The sequence below is a fragment of the Coturnix japonica genome, chromosome 13 (genome assembly GCF_001577835.2).
Source record: "Coturnix japonica isolate 7356 chromosome 13, Coturnix japonica 2.1, whole genome shotgun sequence".
Lineage (NCBI taxonomy): Eukaryota > Metazoa > Chordata > Aves > Galliformes > Phasianidae > Coturnix > Coturnix japonica.
The window spans coordinates 13,667,545-13,689,323 of NC_029528.1; the positions used below are offsets into that span (position 1 = coordinate 13,667,545).

Here is a 21,779-nt window from a genome sequence, read left to right on the forward strand (position 1 = left end):
TCATATAAGGGCTGACTGTCACTGGGTTAGCACTTCTGGTTAGAGTGGAGCTTTAGCCTGGTAACCTGGAATCTTCTGATACAGGTGAGCAATCTTCTTCCCTTCCTTGATAGCACCTCTCTATTGTGCCAGTCCTTTTGTCATCATATCTTTGTTGTAATGCCTTTCCCATTGTATCGAACTGTCCAATTGCTACACATGGCTTCAGATGAGAAGGTTCCTCTGCTTGTGGTGGGATCTGGCAGTAATGTTAATACTGTAGTGGCCTGGATTTGCAGCTTCACGTTCTTGCTGTCTCTTTCCTGGTTTTGGTCAAGATACACTCAGGGTTTTATTCTTTTGTGCCCACCTTAGCAGAAAAATAACCATGAGAATTTATACCACTACAATTCCTGTTCCCAGAAGAACTGTAGGTAAATACTACAAGCTGCATTTGATTTGATTTGAGATCTTGTTTCTGTTGCTGAGGAACATTTTCCCTGTGAGGAGGGCAGTCATCAAAGCCACAATGATTCACGCAGCTTTACAAAGGGAAGGTTTGCCAGCTGTGTTCTCCCAAGCTGTTGCTAAGCTTGTGAATCAGATCTACCTTATTTGTTCCCACAGAGCCAGGGACTTCGGCTGGAGCTGTGGCTGGAGGAGGACTGAGTGGTAATGAGGGCTGGGTCAGGAGGGGGGATTTCTGCTCCAGGAGAAGCCCTGATGCTCCTCAGCTCTTTTTGTTACGAATTGAGATGAGAAAGTGAAATTTGGAAGTCTCCCATGAGATATGTATTTAGAAACTAGTCAGGAAAAAGAGAAGTCTAAATAAGACTAAATGACGTTGATTTGTTTCTACTCTCCTATTGTATAAAATGGAAAAACAAGACATCAGGCAGTAAGACATGTCTGAGTACTGACACAAATGCAATGCAGATTTTATATGTGTAGCCGTGGAAGCAAAAAGATCATAATGAAATGGAATGCATCAATGCCATTGAAAAGAATCACTGCGGCGGTGATGAAAGGCTGTGTTTTGACATCCTCCTGTTGTAAAATCTCATTGAAATTGACAAACTGCCGAGAAATATTTTGATTTTGAATAGACTGTACTGGATGAGAAACTGCACTGTTGAAAATTTTTCAGCTGGCTCCATTGCAAACTGAGTAAACAGCTGACGAGCAGGCCATCGGTGTTGCTGGAGACAGCAGGACAAACACATGAGGGTCAAATCCTGAGCATTTCAGCAGTCACTCAGAATACCATTTGACTTGAGCAGGAAGCTGGACTGAATGTGAACGACGGTGTTTGGCACATGGTGGGTGTCCAGATGGCCTAGTGTTAGGCACTGCCTTGTGAGGGTGGATCCCACCCAAGTTATTATCAAAGATTCTTGCAACAGCCACGGGAGATTGGCGAGTCAGATCGCCTTCATTAGGAGCCAAATTCAGGTCTGCTAAATCACCTTCTAAATTTCAAGCAGATGAAAGATGCTGCAGGAGGAAGAAGATGACAAGAAGTGTTGCTCACTGGATTGTGTGTACTGGAATGCATGCTCACATCTTCTGCTGGAGGGGACCTCTGCCAAGGGAGAGCATCACTTCGGAGGAACTGCTGGTTCAAATTGCCTCCTAATCTCTTCAAACTGGCTTTCCTGTACAGCCATGGCACCTGGACCTCAGCAGTCTGGTAAGTCTGCAAGTCTGCACTGTTCTGTTGTCAGGTTCAGAGAAAGATGAAACAAAAATGCTGGAGTCCTGGGTTGCCTCGCATCCAGTAATTCCTTTTTAACTAGTTGGAGTATGCACCCGAAGTGCTGAAGAACAATATCCACTTAATGTGCTGTTAGATAGAAATGTGCGCCCTGCTTTTGAAGGTGTAATGATGCCCTGCTTTGTCTTGGGTGCAGGGCTCAGTGCAGTGTAGCCTGAGGAGCTGCACTGGATGCTCTAAAACCGCACTTTGGTTGCACTGACAGTTGTGGCAAGAGATGCAGAATAATGCCTGACGCCTCAAATGGTGTGCAGGGCTATTACATGATGAATGGATTTGTCTTGGGAATTGGAAGTCATGGGTGATAGCTTTATGGGAGCAGAAAAGACTTCTGGATGTTTAAACAAGGAAGGACACAACTCTGGATTTATACAAACCATATTTAATGTAAAACCCTAATGAAGGGTAATGCTTTGACCCCAAGGAAGGTGTGCGATTGCAATGAAGCTCTGGGATGCCTTGCTTGTTGATGGTATGCAGAAGCTTGGCAAACTTGGACTGGGAGATGGACATTATTACATGCCAGTGTGCAACCAGACTGCTACCATCACAGCACTCTGGCCATCCTGAACACATGATACTGGTGAGGTATTTGACCACACGCTTGTGCAATGCCTCTAGTTCCTCCCTGCCTGCCTCCACACAAGCTGTGCTGTGAGTTTTACTTTCCTTGTTTATTTTGGTTGTACCTGTATGTTCTCCTGCAGATTCAAAGCTCTGAAGAAGCTGTACTGACTGCCTGTCTTGGCATGACTGACTGCTGCTGAGTTTGCTGGAGAAATTAAAACTTGTCTTGCAGAAGATGGACTCACTGGTTTTATTAATATTACAAAATAGCTAGCTTTGACAAGCAGCCAAGAGTGGAGCTAGTCCCTTTCCCAGCCACAGGTTGTCTCATAGTGAACCCTTCTTTCACTTGGCAGTGCACAGCAAATGTGAGAACTATGCCTCTTCCTGCCATGGCTCTCATGTTACTCTCATCTCCATCATGCTGTCCAACTCAGCTTAGCTGAGTGTGGAAGCTGCTTCTTCACCCAAGTCAGGTGTGCCCAGCTGAATGAGGGATGGGGACACCCAACATCCTGATGGAACAGGTCCCACAGCAAAACTCTGTGTCTATATAGGAGGTGCCTTGAGTCACTGATGGCAAACAGGTCCCATGGCAAACTGCGTGTCCATAATAGGAGGTGCCATGTTGGCTGGATGCCCCACGGTTGGTTGATATGACCCTTCCCCTCTCTCTGAAGGGACACAACTTGACTTTTCTACAGCTCCAGGTAGAGGAGAAGCACCACTGGCTGCAAGATCTGGGTGAGTAATTTGTGATGAATAATTCATATGAACAGTGTTGCCTTTTTTTCCAGAATGTGAGCTGTCTGTAGGAAAAGGCTAGGTTTTTCCCATAGAAACTTCTTATTTGGAAACACTTATTGAATAATCTCTGAAAAAAGAACATCTTGGTCTGCAGCTTATTAGTGAGTTGTTTGGACTATCAAACAACTCAATCCAACAACAAATCCAGGCCACCTTGCATGCATGCACGCAGCTCACGTAGGCTTGACTTAAGTCCACCTAGAAGCAGAGGGAGACCGGGGTGTCCCATCCAGTGTCTTCTCAGGAGCAGGTTTTTCTCCCACGCTTGCACCCAGGTGCAGGTATCCTCTGTGCTTCAGTATTGGGCTCAGAATTGGTCAATTTGAATAACAAATTGATTAATTGCCAGCATCCTCCAGTAACAAGCACAAGTGAGCTTCAGGCAGCATCAGAATTGTTATGCAGGTTATAGAGTCTTAAAGGTTTTGTGAAATTATCCTCTGGGGTGGAGGAGACAGGATGGCCTTATATGTACAGGACTTAAATTATGTGCTATATATATTCCAGTTTCTAAGCACAGTTGCTGCTTTCTTTCCATGCTTCTACACCAGTCCTTCTCTTCCCAGCTTTAACTGTACCAATTGGTGTTGTCTTGCAATTCCGTTTTTGGTTATTTTTCAGCTCACTAATTCTTATTTTCCTGGTGGGCTGTCTCACCTTGCTGTTTTGAGGGCTGGAAATCTTATATGACTGGTGAGATGGAGGCTGTGTCTTAAGGCACCATGAGAGTAGATCTCCAAGTTGCTCTCATCCAGCCTGAGTTGCAGTCGTCAGAGTGTGTTTGTTTCTTCGATTCTCCATGACATGTGATAGTAGCAGCTGTACACCTGTCTGTTGATAGGAGGGAGGGAATAAATTCTTTGCTTTGCTTTGCCTGTGCATGCAGCTTTTGCTTCCTTTATCAAACTATTTCTGAGTTTTTGCACTTCTGACCTCCCCACTCAATTCTCCCTCAAGTATCGGGGAATACCTAACCACACCTATACTGTGCATGGTGGATGTGTCAGCTTTTGTGCCCCAGCAGACCAAGGTCCTGCAGCACATCCTGGAGTTCAGATCTCAAACCAACCCTGCTGCCTTGCTATCAAGCACTTCCAGATCTGGGGTTTTGGCTCATTCCAAGCTTGCCTCTAAGTAGATAGTGATGTCCTTAAATACAGAGAGAGCTGAGAACTTATTGGAGGAGTTAAGGCATGCACATCCAACGAGGGTCTGGAAAATAGAAGGAGAATGAAGCCTGCCTGTGAGGCTGTGCAGATAGCCACGGCTCAGCTGTGTGCTCCAGCCACAGAGCACTAAGCCATGACAGGAGGCTGGCGCAGGATCATCGCAGATTATTAGTGCCTCCTGCTTTATAAGTGAAGCTCTGGGGGAGGAAATATGTAGTGAAGTGAAACTGGTGATTGTACAGGCACGCCAGCGATTAAGGTTGAAGTGGGTGGGCAGTCTGTGGGGGCTGGTGTGTTAACTCCAGCCAAGGAGAGGCACAGGCTTTCCAATCTCTGCTATCTCAGTTTCAGCACTGCAGACAACCCATCGGGGTGTCATTAACAAGCAGTTACTTCACTCTCGTTGCTGTGCTTTAAGGAAATATGTCAAAGGCATTTCTGGTGAGCAAGGGCTCGGTGCGATCAGATTGCTCGAGCCTTCTCACAGCATTCCATTCAGATTATAATACACAATAGTTCAGACCCTGCTGTGTCCCATTACTCAATTATGAAATTGCTTTAGAAGTTGGGAGCTTACTGATTGGCTCAGAATGATTTCATACCCATCATATTTCTGTGTGTTTGTGCTCTTGGGCCGATTGCTCCTTCTCGTTGGTTCAAGCTGCTTCACTCTTCACTTTCATGCATAAGAATGTATTTTATACTTTCCCTTACCACTCAGTGTGCTCAGTCTCTTCAGGTTGGAGGCAGAGGCACACACAACCTTTGAGGTCAGTTGCTGTGGGTTGGGAATCTTAATGTAGTTGCACAGCAGCAAGGAGAACTGGAAAGATGTAGTGAAGTGAATGCACAGAGCTCTTCTGCCTTGCTGTGGGCTGTTTGGGAAAGAGGGCTGGAACTGTAGAGCAGTCCATTTATGACATATCTTGCCTTCCTACTGAATCCTCGAGTTTAGGATCACTAAGAATCACAACCAGTAGGTATAATCAGCCTATACAAAATTTCACTTTGTTTACAAATTGTATGGAAGAAGCAAGGAAAAAGTTATATGGACTGTTCAGGTATGATTTGCTTTTGTGGATCCCCCTTTGTGGTTTGTGGGGATTTTACACCTGTTTGAACTGACTCTGAAACCTGAATGTGTGCCAGAACAGCCAGTTTGTTGGTATGCCGTGCAAAAATGGAGTGAACAAGAACAGAGACCGGGCCATTCAACTCATTCATCCTTAGGACCCGTTCGTATCCATCCAAGGAGAGCTGAAGCAAAGTCCTGTTCTAAATTAAAAGAATGTTATATGCTCTGGTTTGGGGAGCCAAAATAAACTCAGTCTTTGAACTTTCCTAAAACTAACTGCAAGCGATCACTTTGGGCACCTATTGTTATTAGCAGTGTCGGTTTTCAGAAACATTTTGTACCAATCAAAGTAAAAAAAGCTGGGGCTGATGGACTGACGGCACGTGGAGTTGCCAGGGCCTATTAGAACGATACCACTGACATCTTCTAAGGCGGTGCTGAGCTTACCAATTTCCTGCATAGAAAATGTCCTTGGTATGCAATTAATAGTTTTCTCTCTTCTTCATTAATAAAGGAATGTGACTCAGCATCAGAGCACACTGCCTGGGAGGCTGGATGTGTTTAGGAGCCTGTGTGCATGGCCAAGCAACTGGATGCCAGTGACCTGGTGCTCAAGCCTTGATCTGCTATTCAGAGGGGAGAGACTTCTTAAGAAAAAGCCTGAACCGTGGCAGTCCCTTAAGAGTTTCTCCTGGGCCAAATACTGAAATCCTCTCTAGGTTAATTCTTCACTGGAGACATTCAGAGAGTTGCACAAGTCAAAATGAAATGAAGACACTGGATCTGTCTGGCTTGTTTTTAGGGAATAATTTATTTCCCAGAATCAGCATTTAAGAGCATTTTTTCCCCTTCAGTTCAGATTAGACCACCAGCAGGTTTGTTTCACCCTCTAGGTGTTGTCAGGGAATTACTGGAAAGCAGCACAACTTTCTATACCTTTGATGCTCTTAAAATTATAGCCCCTTTTCCCTACACAGAGATGTAGCTAGAAGGTCTGTGAAAGGTTTTAGCTCATGTTTCCAAGAAAGAACCACTGATTTTCTGATGAGTTAAGGCTTTGGCAACAGCAATGGGATTCTCTCACCTGCCAGCAGATAAAAATCACTGTAAATGTTCACCATTCTGGGCTAAACTATCTAGCCAGTTGAAAAGCTAGTATTGTGCCATCTGAATTTTACCCTTTCAGGATTTCCATTGAACAGGGTTGTTCTGACAGTCTGCCATCCCACTAGCACAGAGATGTGCTTATCTTGCAAAGTTATTTCACTTATATTAACTCATTGTGTTTACTTATTTAAATATTCTCTGCAGATGAGACATATGGCAAACGCTGGCCAACTTAGTCTCAGCTGCTTCTCAGATCCAGATGCTAATATCATTTCATAACTTGGCTTGTGCAGTTCAGATCTGTACCAAAAGATTCTGTTTTGAATTACCATTATATTTGATATTAATACTAAGCATACTCACAGCTGTCCTACATTGCTATTTCCACCCTCCCTGGGATTCGGATCTCAGACAGAGAACATAACACTCTTCCATGTCTGCCTCTCAGGCTTTTAGATCTATCCTGGGCTCATAGTGTACTGTCTGCAGCAAAGAGTATGCCCTAATTACCTCTGCATTGTATGTACCTTAGGGTCTTTCTGGGATCAGGTCTAACCTGGGTGGTTTTTCCAGCACCATAATAGTGACCTTTAATAGGGCAGTCCAGAAAAGACTGATGTGGGGATTGTTGAGTCTCTGAGGGCATTTGGGACTGGATTTCTGAAGTGTTTAGTCACCTGAAGATGGGGAATAGTATCTAATGGGATTTTCCAAACCACAATGGGCTCAGATCCTCAGTGTTATTAAATGCCTTTGTCTCAATGAAGCCGATGAGAGTGAAGCAGCCAAGCATGCCGAGGGTGTGGATGCCTATGCCCTGTACTCTTGGACAACATCTGCACTGTCTGTAAGAGCATCAGCACCTTTATGAGTCTGGAGAAGCCAGCCCAGCCCCAGAAGCTGAGCACAGAACTTCCTTGAGCTGTGGAGGTTGTGCTCACACCTTGCCTTCAGTCTGGAAGATGCACAGAAGTGAAACGTTCCCAACTCAGGTGCTTTGCGTGGAGCCCATGCCCACCCTCAGCCATGGTATTTACTGGGGGGATGGGGAGTGCAAGGGATAAACCTTACAGCCTGCTAAGGGCATTACTGAACCAGCTGAGCCTGGGTAAACATTGCCATCACTGGGAATGGTACTTCAGTCACTTCTATGACTCACGTATTTTCTTTTTCCCACAGAGCCTGTGTCGCTATGGAGAGGAGAAAGATCAAACAACCCAATTCCTTGAGCCTTCTGAGTGTGGCTGAGCAACACCTTTGTGTCCGTGGCCAGAGGTATGCCCTGGGCACATGATTCCTTTGCACAAAAGCAGGGTGTAGGCGCTGCTCCAAAGGAGCAGGTCAGCAGTTGAGAGGGATTCATGTACCTACACTCACTGAAAGCTAAATATTTCTGTTGGTGACAATCTAGTTTATCATCTTTTACAGCAGAAAACAGGAGAAAAGCTAAAAATCCAATGTAAACACCTGGTCCTTTGGGAGCCAGCGTAGAGGTGGTAGGACTCAGGCTGGGGAACATCTTGGGTGCTGTTTGGATTGCGAGCATGTTGGCATCCTTGGCATGAGCCCATTCAAAAGCAGCAGGCACAGTCCTGGCCCCAGCAGTGCAATGTCCTGGCCAGATGTGTGCTTGAGGAGCACCTCGCCTGGGTGTTTTCCAAGGTACACCAAGATGCATGCTGTGCAGCGAGAGTCAGCGCCTCTCCCTCCATCTTCTGCTTTCTCCTCAGAGAGGGTTGGAGTTTATTTAATCTCAGATTTCTTGCTGAAAAACGCTCAGTGAGCATGAAATGCCTTTGAACTCTGGGAGCATTGCTACTGCCTGTAATAAGGCCGGGTAGCAGGAGACAGCCGCTTCCGTTGCTATTCCAAACACATCTGCACAACGCACTTCAGGAAGCACCGAAACGTCCCCGCAGCCCCAACCCCTTCTGTAGGTGCAGGAAGATGAAGGGCATGGCGTGCAACCCACACACCTCGCACACTATCAGCATACAGCACGCAACGGGGGCAAATAGCTGAGCTTCATATGAAAGTATTTCAGCCTAGACAACAATCAGCTGCAAGGAACTTGGAATACGTCGGAAAGCGGATAGCCAGGAAACCCTTTCCATGAAGTGCAGAGAGGATTTAGTTGCTGAGAGCTGCAAAGATGCATACATTTTCCTAAAAAAACATTCACAGTGCCAACGTGAAGATTCAGTGCATTGTCAAAACAAGCCAAGATTCTTATTAAAACCAATTGCTTTGGTTTGTTAGGCTACTTTACTATGGTGTCTTTAAGCCAACATATGTATTTGGGTTTAGAAGAGCTGTAGCAGCCAAACCTTAGGTGGCTGGAAATGAATGCGAGCTGAGCAGATGCAGGGTATCATTTGCCCACTACTGTCCTTTTGAGGCTGCTTGATGGTATGTGGTATGTCAGATGTTGGCTTTCTCCTCTCAGAGAGCAGATGGCTTGGTAAGGAAGCTGTGCAATGAATCTTTGTATGAGGTAGGCAAGGTTGCAAGAACCCTAGGTGCATCTCATTTGCAAAAACAGCAATGTAACAGAAGAAAAGAAGAGAAAACATATATGATGTTTCTTGTAACCTGGATTTCACGTGGCTGAATGCTGTACCAGAATTTTGCAGAGAGGAGATATTTTTCATTAGGCTGTTGTGATCCCCAAAATCTCTCAAAAGAAGACCTTGTGTGTCTGAAAGTTAGTCTGCTTTTTGGGAGGGCTATATTGGTCCAGCAAAAGATATTATCTCTCTCCAGCATAATTTATTTCCTCTGCCCATCATGGCTACAGCAATCCTATGCTGGAATAAGAAACCAAGGGGGTGCGCTTCTGCAGTGTGGATCCTCTCTTCATGGCATCAGAGCAGAAGGAGAGTCCTTCCACCTGTGCCAATGATGACAGATGGGGTATGTGAAATTGGCACAGTGGGTGATGTTCTAACACAAGTATTCAATTATTCTCTAGGCAAACCTAAAAAAAAAAAAAAAACAACCCGAAGATTTTTTGAATGCACATTTGAAGCCAGAATTACATTTCTACTTTATAATATATATGGTATTGGAAGATCTGACTGTTTTAGCAGTGTGAGGTTAAAAAAAGAAGCTGTTAAGTCTTTGAGGGGGTGTGCTAGAGAAGGCAAGTCTATCTACTTCAGTGCTTCAAAGTTCAGGAAGCTGAGATACCAGAAATTTTCTTTTCCTATTCCTTTATTGAGCACCCCGGCTCACCCACGAACACTGAGCCTTATGACCCCAGTAACATCCCATAGTGATAGCATATGTCCTAAAAGGGCATTTAACAGAAATGCAGGATGACACTCTAAGGTGTTGCTAATGGCAAATCATCTGTACCGGGCACTGGGAAGCACTGCTGTGCTGACCCACAGTCCTGGCTGTTGGATGGCTGGGTGCTGGTACTGAGCTGCAGAGGGGCACACTGCTGGAGGAGAGAGGACGTGCCCAAGATTCCCATGCTCTGAGCAAGAACTCAGGCTCAGCCTGCCTCCAGCGGGCTGCGCTCGCACATCTGAGCCTCAAGGCAAACTCCCAGCCCAGCTATCAGACTCTTGGCAGCAATTTCCACACGGGTTTGTTGTATTTGGACTCGAGATTCCCCCTTGACCCCAAAAGTCACACTAAAACGCTAAAAGTATTTTCTTTACTTGCTAAAGAAAACACAGAGGACTTTATTTAGTTATTCAGAACTCCTCAGCCATTCTTCGGTCACTTCATGATTTCCAGAGATTGTATCTGTGCTGTTGTCTGCCGGCTCAGGTCACTCCGAGCAGCTTGGAGGGGAAGGAAAGCTGCTACATTTCATTGTCCTCAAAAGAGTGGAGAAAAATCTGACTCGCGTTCCCAATCCAAACACCGCCGCTGCCTCGTGCATTCTTGACAGCTAGCGAGGCTTCATTGAAAACCGTTTGTAGTCTTTAGCTCCCTTCTAACAAGTTGGCCATTGCCATCGAGGAGATTTTTTCTCAACTGATTTATGAGCTTTAATTTATATGCGAGCCTGGAATACTTGCTTTGGGAAGAGTTCTGCCACAAGCCAAGCTTGCACGGAGATGCACAGCAATATGCATGGTATGTTCTGTACACTCACCGTCTGGCCTGCAGCAGGCCAAAAAACCCCAGGTGAGGAGCACCCGTGGTAGGAGGTGGTGCTGAGTGCTCCCTTCCCAACTGATCTGCTGGCTTGGGCTGGAAAGGTGCATTTGTTGGGTGGATTTAAGGGGTTTGGAAAGCCTCCACATGACCCAGCAGACACATTTTGGAAGTATGAAAGCACTGCTAAAGCCTGGGCTCCCGTGTAGCCTGTGCACAGTCACATGGTGAGGCTGGGAAATTGTTTAACAGTGTCTCAACGGGTGGTAATAGGATTTTCCAATCCTGAGCTGCCTCGGTGGAGTCCGGGTGTAGGTAGGATTGTGCTGACTCCACCATTTCCTTTGGAAGGGATGGAGAATGCTTGGCACTTCTTGCATTGGGTCAGGAGCTCCTGACTTCTGGATCCTTGGCCTGGATGTGTGATGGGAGGTGTGTGCCCAAGTGTGGCTGCAGCTCTGAGTGTCCCTGATGGGAGCACGCAAACTCAACTGCTGCGTCCTGGCCCAGGGCTGATCTCAGGCTGAAGAGCAGCATGTTTTGTAGGTGCTTTATTAATTTCACTATTGCAGTGCAGGAGGAACATACTTCTCACCTCTCCTCTGTATCCATTGGTTTGCTATGACCACTTGTTGCAGTGTGACACTCCTACCAATGGGCTAATTGCCAGGAAATCTGAAGACCTGTGTTAAAATCACCGGAGTCTGGTGGAGCAAATAACACGCTCATTATACCCAGCCATTCCTGCACTTTCAGATACAGGTGGCTGGAGAAGTGGCAGTCCCATTAGCATGGGGAGCTGTGGTTGGGGAATTGTCAGCCCCATGAGCACGCAGAGCTTGGCGGTCACCCTCACCGAGCTGTGAGCCAGCAGCAGCAGCATGTTTACAGAGTTGCGGTTGTCTAATCTTGGCTGTTATCATTCATCTACATAACTTCTTCACAAACCTCAAGATGCTTTATCTAGCACATGTTGAGGTCTTGTTGCTGACTGCTGTGCTGGAATAACAGAGGGTGCTCTGATACAGCGCTGTGCTGTCAGCAAAGCCCAAATGGATCTGAGTGAATGAAGACAGCACTCATCCTCACAGACAGTTAAACTCAAGCACTGTGTGCTTCTGAGCTTGGTTCTTTGCAGCCAGTTAGTTCAGCTCAGTGCCTCTGGTCAATAGCTGCATCACCTCCATCACTTGCTGATGGAATTAACATCTAATCATTAATTGCATCTGAAGTTTGGATGGATTCTACTACACTTGAGAATCTCCTGTCATTGGAGAGGTAGCTTTCTGACTGCAAGGTTCATCAGAGCCCACTGAGTTACCCTGGCTATGGAAGGACTCGCTGAAGGACAGCTTGAGGGTCTGCCATGGAAATCACTGTGAAGTCGATGGGATGGACTAGAGGGGCACTCTCAGGTCCTGAGGACGTGTGCAGATCTGAACGGGATCGCGTGATGGGCATCCCAGGAGGCTGGGAGTGTGAGTTTGGATACAAGCACCAGGACTTACTCACACCCTGATGATAAGAAGGCCTGGGGGAGAGGCGCAGGGTTATTTATCCATTTGTTTGGCAGTAGACAAGGCAATAAAAGGTGCTCTGCAAAATGCTCAGAATGAGGAAACCTGAGTCAGATACAGCCCAGCCTCCTTAGCTGTTATCTGTGCTGCTCTAAGCAACATAATTCATCTGACTTACTGAGAGCTGCTCGCTTGGACGTGACCTGCCTCCTGGGATGCGCTCCACCCGCCAGGACCTCTCTGACCTCATCTCCCCTTACCCATCCCCATCTGCAGGCAGCTCCTGGAGGTTCTGCTCCTGCCAGGTCTTCCATCTATGCCCAGGACCCCCACTCTGGCCACCTCCCCACTTCAGCTCTTCTTGAGGGTTTCCCAGTCCTCCCAGTAAAAACAGGCTCTGTGGTTTGGGAGTTGCCAAACAAATAGAACCCAAGGGAAGGCTGTGGTTTCCACTGTTCTTTCGCTTACTTAGAGCAATAAACCACCTTTGGTGCATAGGTGTCATTACTACTCATTGCACAGGACGAAGGCAGCAGGCAGGGTCTGTAGAAAGCCACGCTTGTGGGCACATGACCCCTGAGGGGGTCGGAGTAGAAGCTGGGACACTCTCCCCAGTGCCATTCCAATCAGCTGTGTCTAAGCAACAGCAATACGCGATCTATATTATTAGTGATGAGAACAGGGAACTGTTCTGCAGGGAACAATCCTTCACTGGCAGATGGGATGGAGGGATGGACTCAGTGACCTAATGAGTGTTTTCCATCTCTAAGTCTATGGGATGAGGCTATAACCAGTGAGCTACAGCTTTGCCCATAGTTCTCATGTGTTGGCTATGAGCAGAGCCAAGCTGCACCCAACTGTGTGTTGTTTGACTTAACTGTTTATGTGGTTCTTTTGCCACCCACGGGCTGTGACCCTGAGGATGGAGGATGGAAGAGCCCCCAGGAGATCTCCTGGTGATGCTACTCTGATGTTAGCTCAGAGCCCTCCTTCCTCCTCCATGCCCCAAGGTGAGATAAGCTGGGCTGGACCAACAGCAAAGCACAACGTGCTTAGACAGAGCAGGAAATAGAAGTGGGAGGTAAAGCAAAAGCTCCTCCAGTTCCTCACTCCTACTCACCCACCTGACCTGAAGAAGGAAATGAGGATGTAACATGCAGTTGCTTCTTCTTGAGACCTAATGTCCAGATAGCCCATGCTGTGTGTTAAAAAAAAGGAAATTTGGTTGGAATGAACATGCTGGTCATGTTTGGTTGACCAAATGTTGGTGGCTGGGAAGGGCAAGGGAACAGGGCAAGGGAATCCTGGTTTGTAACAACCCCCCTCCTGCTCTATACCCCGTCTCACTCCTGGTCACACACTCCGTGGCTGTGTGATGTTTCTCCATAGTGACTCCATAGTGACTCACTGATGGCAGAGCTCTGCTATGCACAGTGCACACAAGGCATGGGTCTCTCACTCAGTGAAGCAAGTTTCCCTTCACAGCTTTTAAATATTTGTTGTGATTGCATTGCTAATTAAATTCAGCTGTTGCAGGTAATATAATTCCTAACAGACATTTATTTATTTATTTATTTTATTAATATATTTTTTTTCTCCCTTTTAGGGAGCAAGTGAACAGCACTTAAAGGTATATGCTCTGTCCATGGGGATGGCTGCTGGCAGCCATGCAGAGCTTGGGTTCAACTCTGAAGTCACTTCTCCACTCACACCAGTTTGCTGGTGCTTCTTAGGAAAGGAGAGCATCATTGTGCTGGGGGGACCCCCTTGATCCCTAGATCTGAGTGGTGTGAAGGGTCATTGCATTCATCCTTGGGGTTCTTCCCATACTTGTGTTGGGATCTGACCTCAGCAGCATCACTTCCCCTCTTCTTCATAAGGGCTATCCACAGCAAACTTGTTCAGCATCATTGTTCAGATTTGTGGGCAAACTGTGAGGAAGAAAAGTTGGTGTAGTAAGTGAAAACTGTTGTTGTGGTCTCATCCTAATGTTGTATATGCATGAGGCTCAGGTCTTGCTGGTGCTCACCTTTCAGTTTGTCAAGGAGAATTTCTGCTTGTCAGAAATGATGCGAAACGCCCTCTCTGTGTGTCCTCTGATACTCTGAATTTTAAAGAGTAGCCCCAGGGTGGTATATTTAAAACATGACCTCAGGGAAGCTGGTCCATTGCATTTGTAAGCTAAAGGAGAGAGCTCAGGATGACAGCGATAAATGGACACTGGGGTCTGTGGAGTCACACCGAGGTCAGGTGTCCCCCCAGGATTTGGGCCAGTGTTGAGTTTCCCAGTTCAAACCCATGCCCGCTCCTTTGTGCTCAACCCATCCGCTCCTCCAAATGGGCACTGTGGTCTCCTGACTTGGGCACTCCACGAGTGGAGGCAGAGAGCTGTATTCCCACATCTGCACACAGTGCCTTGATCTTCAGAGGCTGGAGCACCTGCGAGCCCCACCGCCGCCAGTGGGACCTCTGAGTTCTCAGAGCCTTTGAAAGCACCCAACTGCGGAGTTAAGAGAATAGAGATTGTGATGATAACGCGTGATTGAGTTATTGCAACTTAATGAGGTGCCGCTCATCTGCCAAGCCGCAGCAGCCCTGTGTGTGCGTGCATGCACAGCCCTATTCATCTGAGCAGTAGGATTTAAACGAAAAGAGTTCCTGTAGATTTGTACTGGTTTGGCAGCAGTCCTGAGGCCAGTTACCAGGCCCTGCTGATAAGTGCAGTGTGGGGAGCTAAGAGCTTGGGGATGGGAGCAGCCCTGCTCAGCTCTGCATGCAGAGCAAGGCTGGGGCTAAGCAGCCTGTGCAGGCATCAGACACCCTGGCCCCTGACTTATTCTAGCTTTTGGAAGGAAGCAATGGGCAGGGAGAGAGACAGAGCTTGTCTGGAAATGGGAGTGGTGTGCACCTGCATTAAGCGACGTGAGAGAGTGTGACTGCATGCTAAGCCAGCACACTGAGCACTGAGGGCTGCTTCCTGGTGCTTCCAGCTCTTAAGTTTGGCCTCAGGAGGTTAATTACGCTGATGAAGAGTGAGAGGCCTTTTGTGAGAGCTGGTCCTGGCGCCTTATGACAATTTTCCTTCAGCATGGATCTTAGCTTTTGGTTGAAGTCCATCCACAAGTGGAACAGGCAGGGAAATAGCTTTCTGCTCTTCCTTTCAGGTCCCACAGCACTTGGCTTTCCAGCAGCAGCTCCATACAGTCATCACACAAAGAGTCGGGGAAAGGAGGACCTGTCTGGATAATAAGCCATCATTTCGTCCCATGCTTAAAAGAAGCTCTCTGTGCTTTGAACAGGCCAAATAACATTTTCCCCCATAATTTTTTAACTTTGGGCACCTTTGCAAATTACTCTCCTGGCTGGGAAGGAGCCCAGGAGTGCCAGAACACCATGGGAAGAGGCTGCTCTGTGATACTGCCAACCTGCGAAGGAGGAGGAAATGCTGGAAATCCCCTAAGCACGCCTGTTTTCTTGAGATTCCCAACTCGATTTTGCAAACTCAGAAGATTTTATATAATTTGGTTTAGTCGGTTCAGAGGTTTAAGGCACTTGGCTGTGCATCTGGATTGCATCTTTGGGGTGGGTTATCCAAAAAAGTACTCAGAACAGTATGAAATTCATCCTTCGCTAGCAAAACTGAAGGAAAACAAGAGCACGGGAAGGGAGTTTCTCCTCTCTGCTTGCTGTGCTGGACACTGGGTGTGAACCTGTGATCCATGCCTGTGCCACTAGACGCTGTGCCTTGTGCCAGCAGATGGGACATCAGCCCACTGACCACCTGTCTTCAGAGCAAGAAAAAAAGGAACAGAGAGAATTTAAAAATAAATCTCTCCTCTGATGTGCAAGCACAGCAAGCACAGCGATGACACACAAGCTACAGAGCTTTGTTCAGGCTTCCCTGTCTGACAGAGCGGGCCTTAAAAACCCCTTACATGGAATGATTCAGGTTGAAAAGTGCAAGTCAATCTGAAATAGAAACAAAGAAACAGAAACAGTGTTAAGAGCCCTTTGATTTTGTCACTGTAGAAACCAAGGGGTCGCGCAGTGATGCAACAGTGTCCATGGAAGCCTAGAGCCCATCTGCAGGTGGTGCTAACACAGAGCTGTCCCACAGCACTGGCAACTGGCAGCCACCAGCACCTCCGGGATGGGCTGGGCTGGGCTCTGCCTGCGGGCAGCTGCTTTAGGTGGTGGGTGAAAAGAGTCCTCTGTCTTGATGGGCCAACTCTTCCCTTTAGATGTCTGTGCTCACCTCCCATTAACTTTGGTATGAGCTGAGCTCATGCTTCCAAGAGTGAAATTTGGCTTATGATTTCTGCATGCTTCGGGATCCCTTGGGTACCATATAAATGTAACATACTGTGATTCAGTGCTAAAGAGCAGAGAAAATGCAACCTCCCAGGAGACACAGTGAGAGAAAATCATATAGAGCCTTTGTTTAACAAAATAAGGAAAGATCAAGAAAAACAATTGAGATTCATTCCAAAGCTGAGTTCATTGCACAGCAAGGATGGAACTCACATCCCTTACCCAGTGATAGCTTCTTTGACATGGATGAGTTAGGGCCCATTGGACCAGGCCCCAGTTTTGAAGGCATTATTGAAAATGTCTTACCTCCTATATTTCCTGTTTTTTAATCAAACTCACTGTGCTGCCAGAGGTGTTTCATTTACCAGGAGAGGGGTCAGCGAGGCAGCCACGAGCAACAGGAAATAAAGCACCGTGCAGCCCCTCCCTGCCTGGACGAGGGCTGGGGACGGCAGTGCTGAGCTCGGTGCTGTCTGCCTGCCCCATGGCATCCTGCAGCCAACATGGGCACTGAGGGACTGCCTGCTGGCTCTGCCACGCAGCCCCACACCAATGGAAACAGCAAATGGTACATACATCCTAGAATTCTATTTTCTATCTACTGCCATAGTTTCTTGGCTTGTTGCAACTGTCATAAAATTACTTTAGTATATTTTCCCATCTGTCATGTTTTTGCTTCTTTAGAGGGGGATGTTGCGTGATGTTTGTATCTAATTTAGCTTTAAACTTGTTGTCTGGCTGTTGTTCATGGAAAATGAATGTTGCATTTGCAGAATAACCTGTGGCTTTCCTGTAGCACCAGAGAGAACGTTTGCAGGCAGCAAACATGGCTGCAACCAGATGGACAGGACTGCTCATTCCCTCCTGCCCCAGATCCTCTGCTTTGAATTGTGGCCTTGGCCATGGCCAGAGGAGCTCTAATTACTTGTTAATTTAGCTGTCCTCCTGCATTGCCCAGCCAAGGGCTCTCCATCATCACTTTCACCACTGCTGAAGCCATTCATTCAATCTTAACTTTAACAACCTAAGTCTTAGAATAATTGGTTCTTCAACGAAAAGCACAGAGAACAATAACCAGGAGCACCTGCTCTGCCCACCTTGCTTGTTTTCCTTTCTTCTCTTTGCATCCAGTCTGACTGCTGGTTCTCATGGTCTGCCTGAGCTGGAGAGTAATCCCATCCACTCCCCTGCTCATGTTGTTGTTTGTTTATTTGTTTCCCCCTATATTTTTTACTGCTAGTGTATATTAAAGATTTTGTTTTGCTAAATTGTTGAGGCTGTTAGATGAAATCCAGCCTTTAATCTATGTGGTTTGGTAGTACCAAAGGACTTCTGAACACACAAAATCCTGTTTGAAGAAGAAAAAAGTGAAGTCTGAGAATCCTATTTGTGAACCTTCAGAGAATCTCTCCTTCCTGCCCCGAGTGTATTACACTGTACTTCTCAAACACAGTTTTATCTCCAAGAGAGGAAGCAATAACTGTTCTTATCAGTGGACCAGAACCTACATCATGCACACAGCATGAGGCGAAGAAATCCCATGCACCTGCAAATGGCCACAGCTTCAGCACAAACAGAAGCAGAGAGAGCAGCTGTGTAGGGAGTTGAGTCAAGGACTTTGAGCAAGTGTGTGTGCTGTCTACCAGGGTTTTGTGAACAGCAAGGAAGCTGGAGTGTGACTTTGAAATGCAATTGTAACATTTACAGGCATCATAGGCAATCAGTTGTTTTTCGATTGTGGTTGTCTAACTGGAAAGTATGGATGAAGTTTCAGCCTCTACATCTGTCCAACTGTTTGACACCAACAGTTTCAGAACCGTTTCATAATTGTATAAAATGATAGTTCCTATCTGCAGATTGTAGTAAAATTGGTAAAAGAAAAATCCAAGGCAGGATGTGAAACTAATGCCTGATTAGAGCAGTGCAATGTCGCTTCTGTGGCTGCTCTCTTGGCTTCCACCTCTGTACCAGCAGTGCTGCACTTCTAGTGGATGCTGTCCTCCAGGATTAAGAAGGAATAAAGAGAATCAGATGCAGAATCATTGCCTGTGCTGGAATTCAGCTGATGAAGACCTCAAAATGAACTGGCAAGGAGGTTGCATTTGAACTCTGCAGCCCCTATGTTCAGTTCTTTATTAACTTTTTCAATGTGTTCTATTACGGTCACAATATGGGAGCTATCTTGCAGCTAATTTAACACCTGTAAATTCCCATGGCTGGTAATGAAACATTGCATAGACTAGTGGATGAAGCATTTGCTTCATATATCAAAGGTCATTAGTTCAGTACTTGTTAATGCTGTAGCTTTTATTAAAATTTCTTTTAGTTTTGGTTTTCTTTTTGCATCAGCCCCTTGCAGGCTGATTAATTCTTCTCCTTCCCAAAGCTAAACACAAAACAAGAGCATCTAATCCAGAGAACCGGGGCTAAATTCTGAGCTGAAGTCTTGAATTATGCTGCCTGAAGTTATCCCTTCAAAACCTCCCCAGCTGCCATGAGGGTGGCAGTGTGACAGCAGGAGACACGTCATCGTGGCCAGGTCACAGTGACACAAGTGACATGAGTGACACTGCGGCTGGCACCTTCTATCCCTTCTGCCCAGCCTGAGCTGTATCATCACTGCTCTGGCTGAGAAGAGCAGAGGCAGCGAGCTCCAGCCCTGCAGCTGGTGTTGCTGGATGTTTTCTATCCAACCTGACCCTTTCTCAACCCTGACATGGGTTGGGTTCACCACAGTAGCCAACTTTTCAAAACACAACCAGCACAAAGCAACATTATAATGAAAGTAAGCAGCTTCTGGAGATGAAATCACATGAGCCGTGCATCCAAATGCGATGCTGCAGCTTCTGGGAAACGCTGAGCATGCGCTTCTTCACCTTGCAAGCTCTTGGCATGCGAGCTGTTTATCAAAATAACAACTCATTGAAATACAGCCCAAAGGACTGCCAGGAAGGTTGAATGAAGCACTGTTGTTTCCAGCACACCATGGTCTCCATTGGTTTCTCCAGGAGAGGGAAGTGCGTGGGCTCCAGGAACGCACCCCATGCCCAAAGCCCACTTGGTTCTGCCTGCACACAGAGCTGCCATAGGACTGCACTTCATCCAGTCCTGGACATTGCTTTGTTAGCAAAGTGCCACCTGCCAGGAGTCCAATCCTGGGGCATCATTCTAGTCATCCAGGGGGAAAAGAAATGTACTCCTGACACCATTAATTTGATCTCTAAATTAGCTATGCTTTTTATTAACAACTTTATGCTGCAGGATGTCACAAGCTATTTGGTTGTTGGTAAGACACACATGCTGATTTATATTCATATCCGTGCCTGCCTTATAGCTGGCTCTGTGACGCTACTCATTAATTCAGGATTGAAATGTCTTTCTCACTCTGTGACATTTGGGAGCCTGATATATTTTACAAAGCTTATTAAAACTCAGGTTTGTACTTCATCTCTCAGTGTGCAGTCCCATCCCTGCTTGTCTGTTCCACTGGAGAATCTTGCTCAGTTTGCAGAGTGAGACAAACAAACCCCGAGGCACACATCTATTTTAGACAATGGAAGAAATAATTGTTAGAATGTCAGAGGGGTTCCAGAATTAGCAGCAGCTTCTGTCTGAATTCTGAATAGTATTATTTGCAGTGGCTTATCTGCATGGGTAACATCAAGCAATTCTTCTATTCTCAAACAACCAGCACCATTCAGAACCATGCTGCTTTCAGATCAGCAGCAGTGAAGCCCATTTGGCTCATGTTTTAGTGACGGAGCCATTAAACCCATGGCCTGGAAGCATGCTCATGTGCTCAGAAGAGCCAGGATAGCTGCAAGCAGCAGCCAGCACAGACCACATCCCCTGGCACTTGGGTTCAGCCTCGTCTGCTCCAGCCCTTTGCATGGCTGCGATGGGAGATGCTGCTGGGCATCTGGTTAGCACTGTGCAGTCAGCTGGAAGATCTAAATGACCTTAATATAAAATATAATGGCAGTAATTAGCCAACAGGGCAGAGGACAGCTTAGCTCCTCTGTGGGTCCTGGGGCCCAGTAAGGCCACTTTGGCACCCCAGCACCCATGCCTTGGCCACCACCACACCAGGATCAGCAAACAGGCTGTGGATCCTTTCAATGAGCTCACTCTGGTTTTGTGGCAATGTGACATCACAGCCCCAAAGCCACAGAGGATGGCACTGCCACACCTGTGGGCACAGCCAGGCTGCCCTGCATGGCTCAGCTGCTGCTTCCCCACCAAAACCCCAATTTGACGACGTTGGACTGCACTTCTCAAACCTCCCTGCTCCTCCTCAGACACGCAGAGCTTGCAAGCTAAACGCCAAGCTTTTTCCACAGCTTATGTTCTTGTAAAAACAGCTCCAAGTTCACACATTCTGCTCCTCACTCCAGTCGGGACTCTGCATGCCAAGCCCAGTATTTATTTTCATTACTTTTGAGACCACCAAAATTAATGTATCTTTCAGACAGGAAGAATTTTATTTATTATGGTGGATTTAAATCCAAGAGATGAAAGAAAATCAGCGCACATCCTGAAGGTGAGCAGGGCTGGGAGCTGATCCCCAACTTACCCTGTAGCACATGGCCTACCCCTACACCAGCACTACTCTGGTTTGGCTGCTGTGGCACCAAGAGGCACAGGGTTAACAAATTCCCTTGAATGATGGGAGGATGCTGTTGGGAAGATAAAACCAATTGTATTTTCCCCTTTACTACACATCAGTGCCTGTCCCACTGGAGCATGCCCAGGCCTTGCAAAGTCTATGATGGGACAGCCACCAGATGAAGTATCTGATTAAACATGCTGCTAAAACAGAGACACGCCTGGCTTGCACAGCAGTCTGCAGGCTCACCTTTCTGCGGAGCTCAGTTTAAGCTCATGCCATCACGTGAGAAAGATCAGCTGTGTCCTTGGAAACGCAGGCCCTGCAGTGGTTGGGATTTTCCTCACATTTCTTAATTCTCTTGCTCTGGATCCCATCACAACCCTGTTTTGAAAGGGCAGAAATGAAACTTTAGTTCATTGAAGAAAAAAAAAAAAGACTGTTGCTGTTGCTTTTCAAACAGGCCTGGAGTTCCACCAAAACGTTGCCAGACTCATCCCACCCATTGGGAAGAACAGAAAAAGGATTACATTTCTGAAACAACATTTTAAAAAACATAATTTCACGTCTAGACCGGAACCAGTCCAAAGATGAACCAGGCTGGTTACTGGCATAGTCACTGTTTGGTCAATTATCCCGCTGAGAAACCTCCTAGATGCAGTTACATTTGAGGTTCTTCCCTGAGGAACATGGCTGGGTTGTGTGATGAACAGGGAAGTGTGAAGGGACTGAAAGAAAGACAAAATCCATGAGA

The 21,779-nt window shown here is 46.6% G+C and overlaps 2 long non-coding RNA genes across 5 annotated transcripts in view; one reads left to right on the top strand and one right to left on the bottom strand.

The window, feature by feature from the left end:
• The first annotated feature begins 249 nt into the window (after positions 1–249).
• On the top strand, positions 250–21,462 carry LOC107320433. Of its 2 annotated transcripts, XR_004308898.1 has the most exons (4): positions 250–3,064; positions 4,085–7,470; positions 7,658–7,753; positions 15,273–21,462. It is a non-coding gene; the product is annotated as an uncharacterized LOC107320433 (long non-coding RNA). The 2 variants fall into 2 exon arrangements; XR_004308897.1 differs by having other exon boundaries at positions 256–3,064; positions 5,886–7,753.
• The window catches only part of LOC107320432, a 131,852-nt gene continuing 123,723 nt past the window's right edge, over positions 13,651–21,779 (bottom strand). For all 3 annotated transcript variants that reach the window (XR_004308894.1, XR_004308895.1, XR_004308896.1), the window contains 3 exons: positions 21,275–21,409; positions 14,138–19,960; positions 13,651–14,039 (listed from right to left, as the gene is read on the bottom strand). This is a non-coding gene — a long non-coding RNA (uncharacterized LOC107320432). The remainder of the gene's footprint in view (positions 14,040–14,137; positions 19,961–21,274; positions 21,410–21,779) is intronic.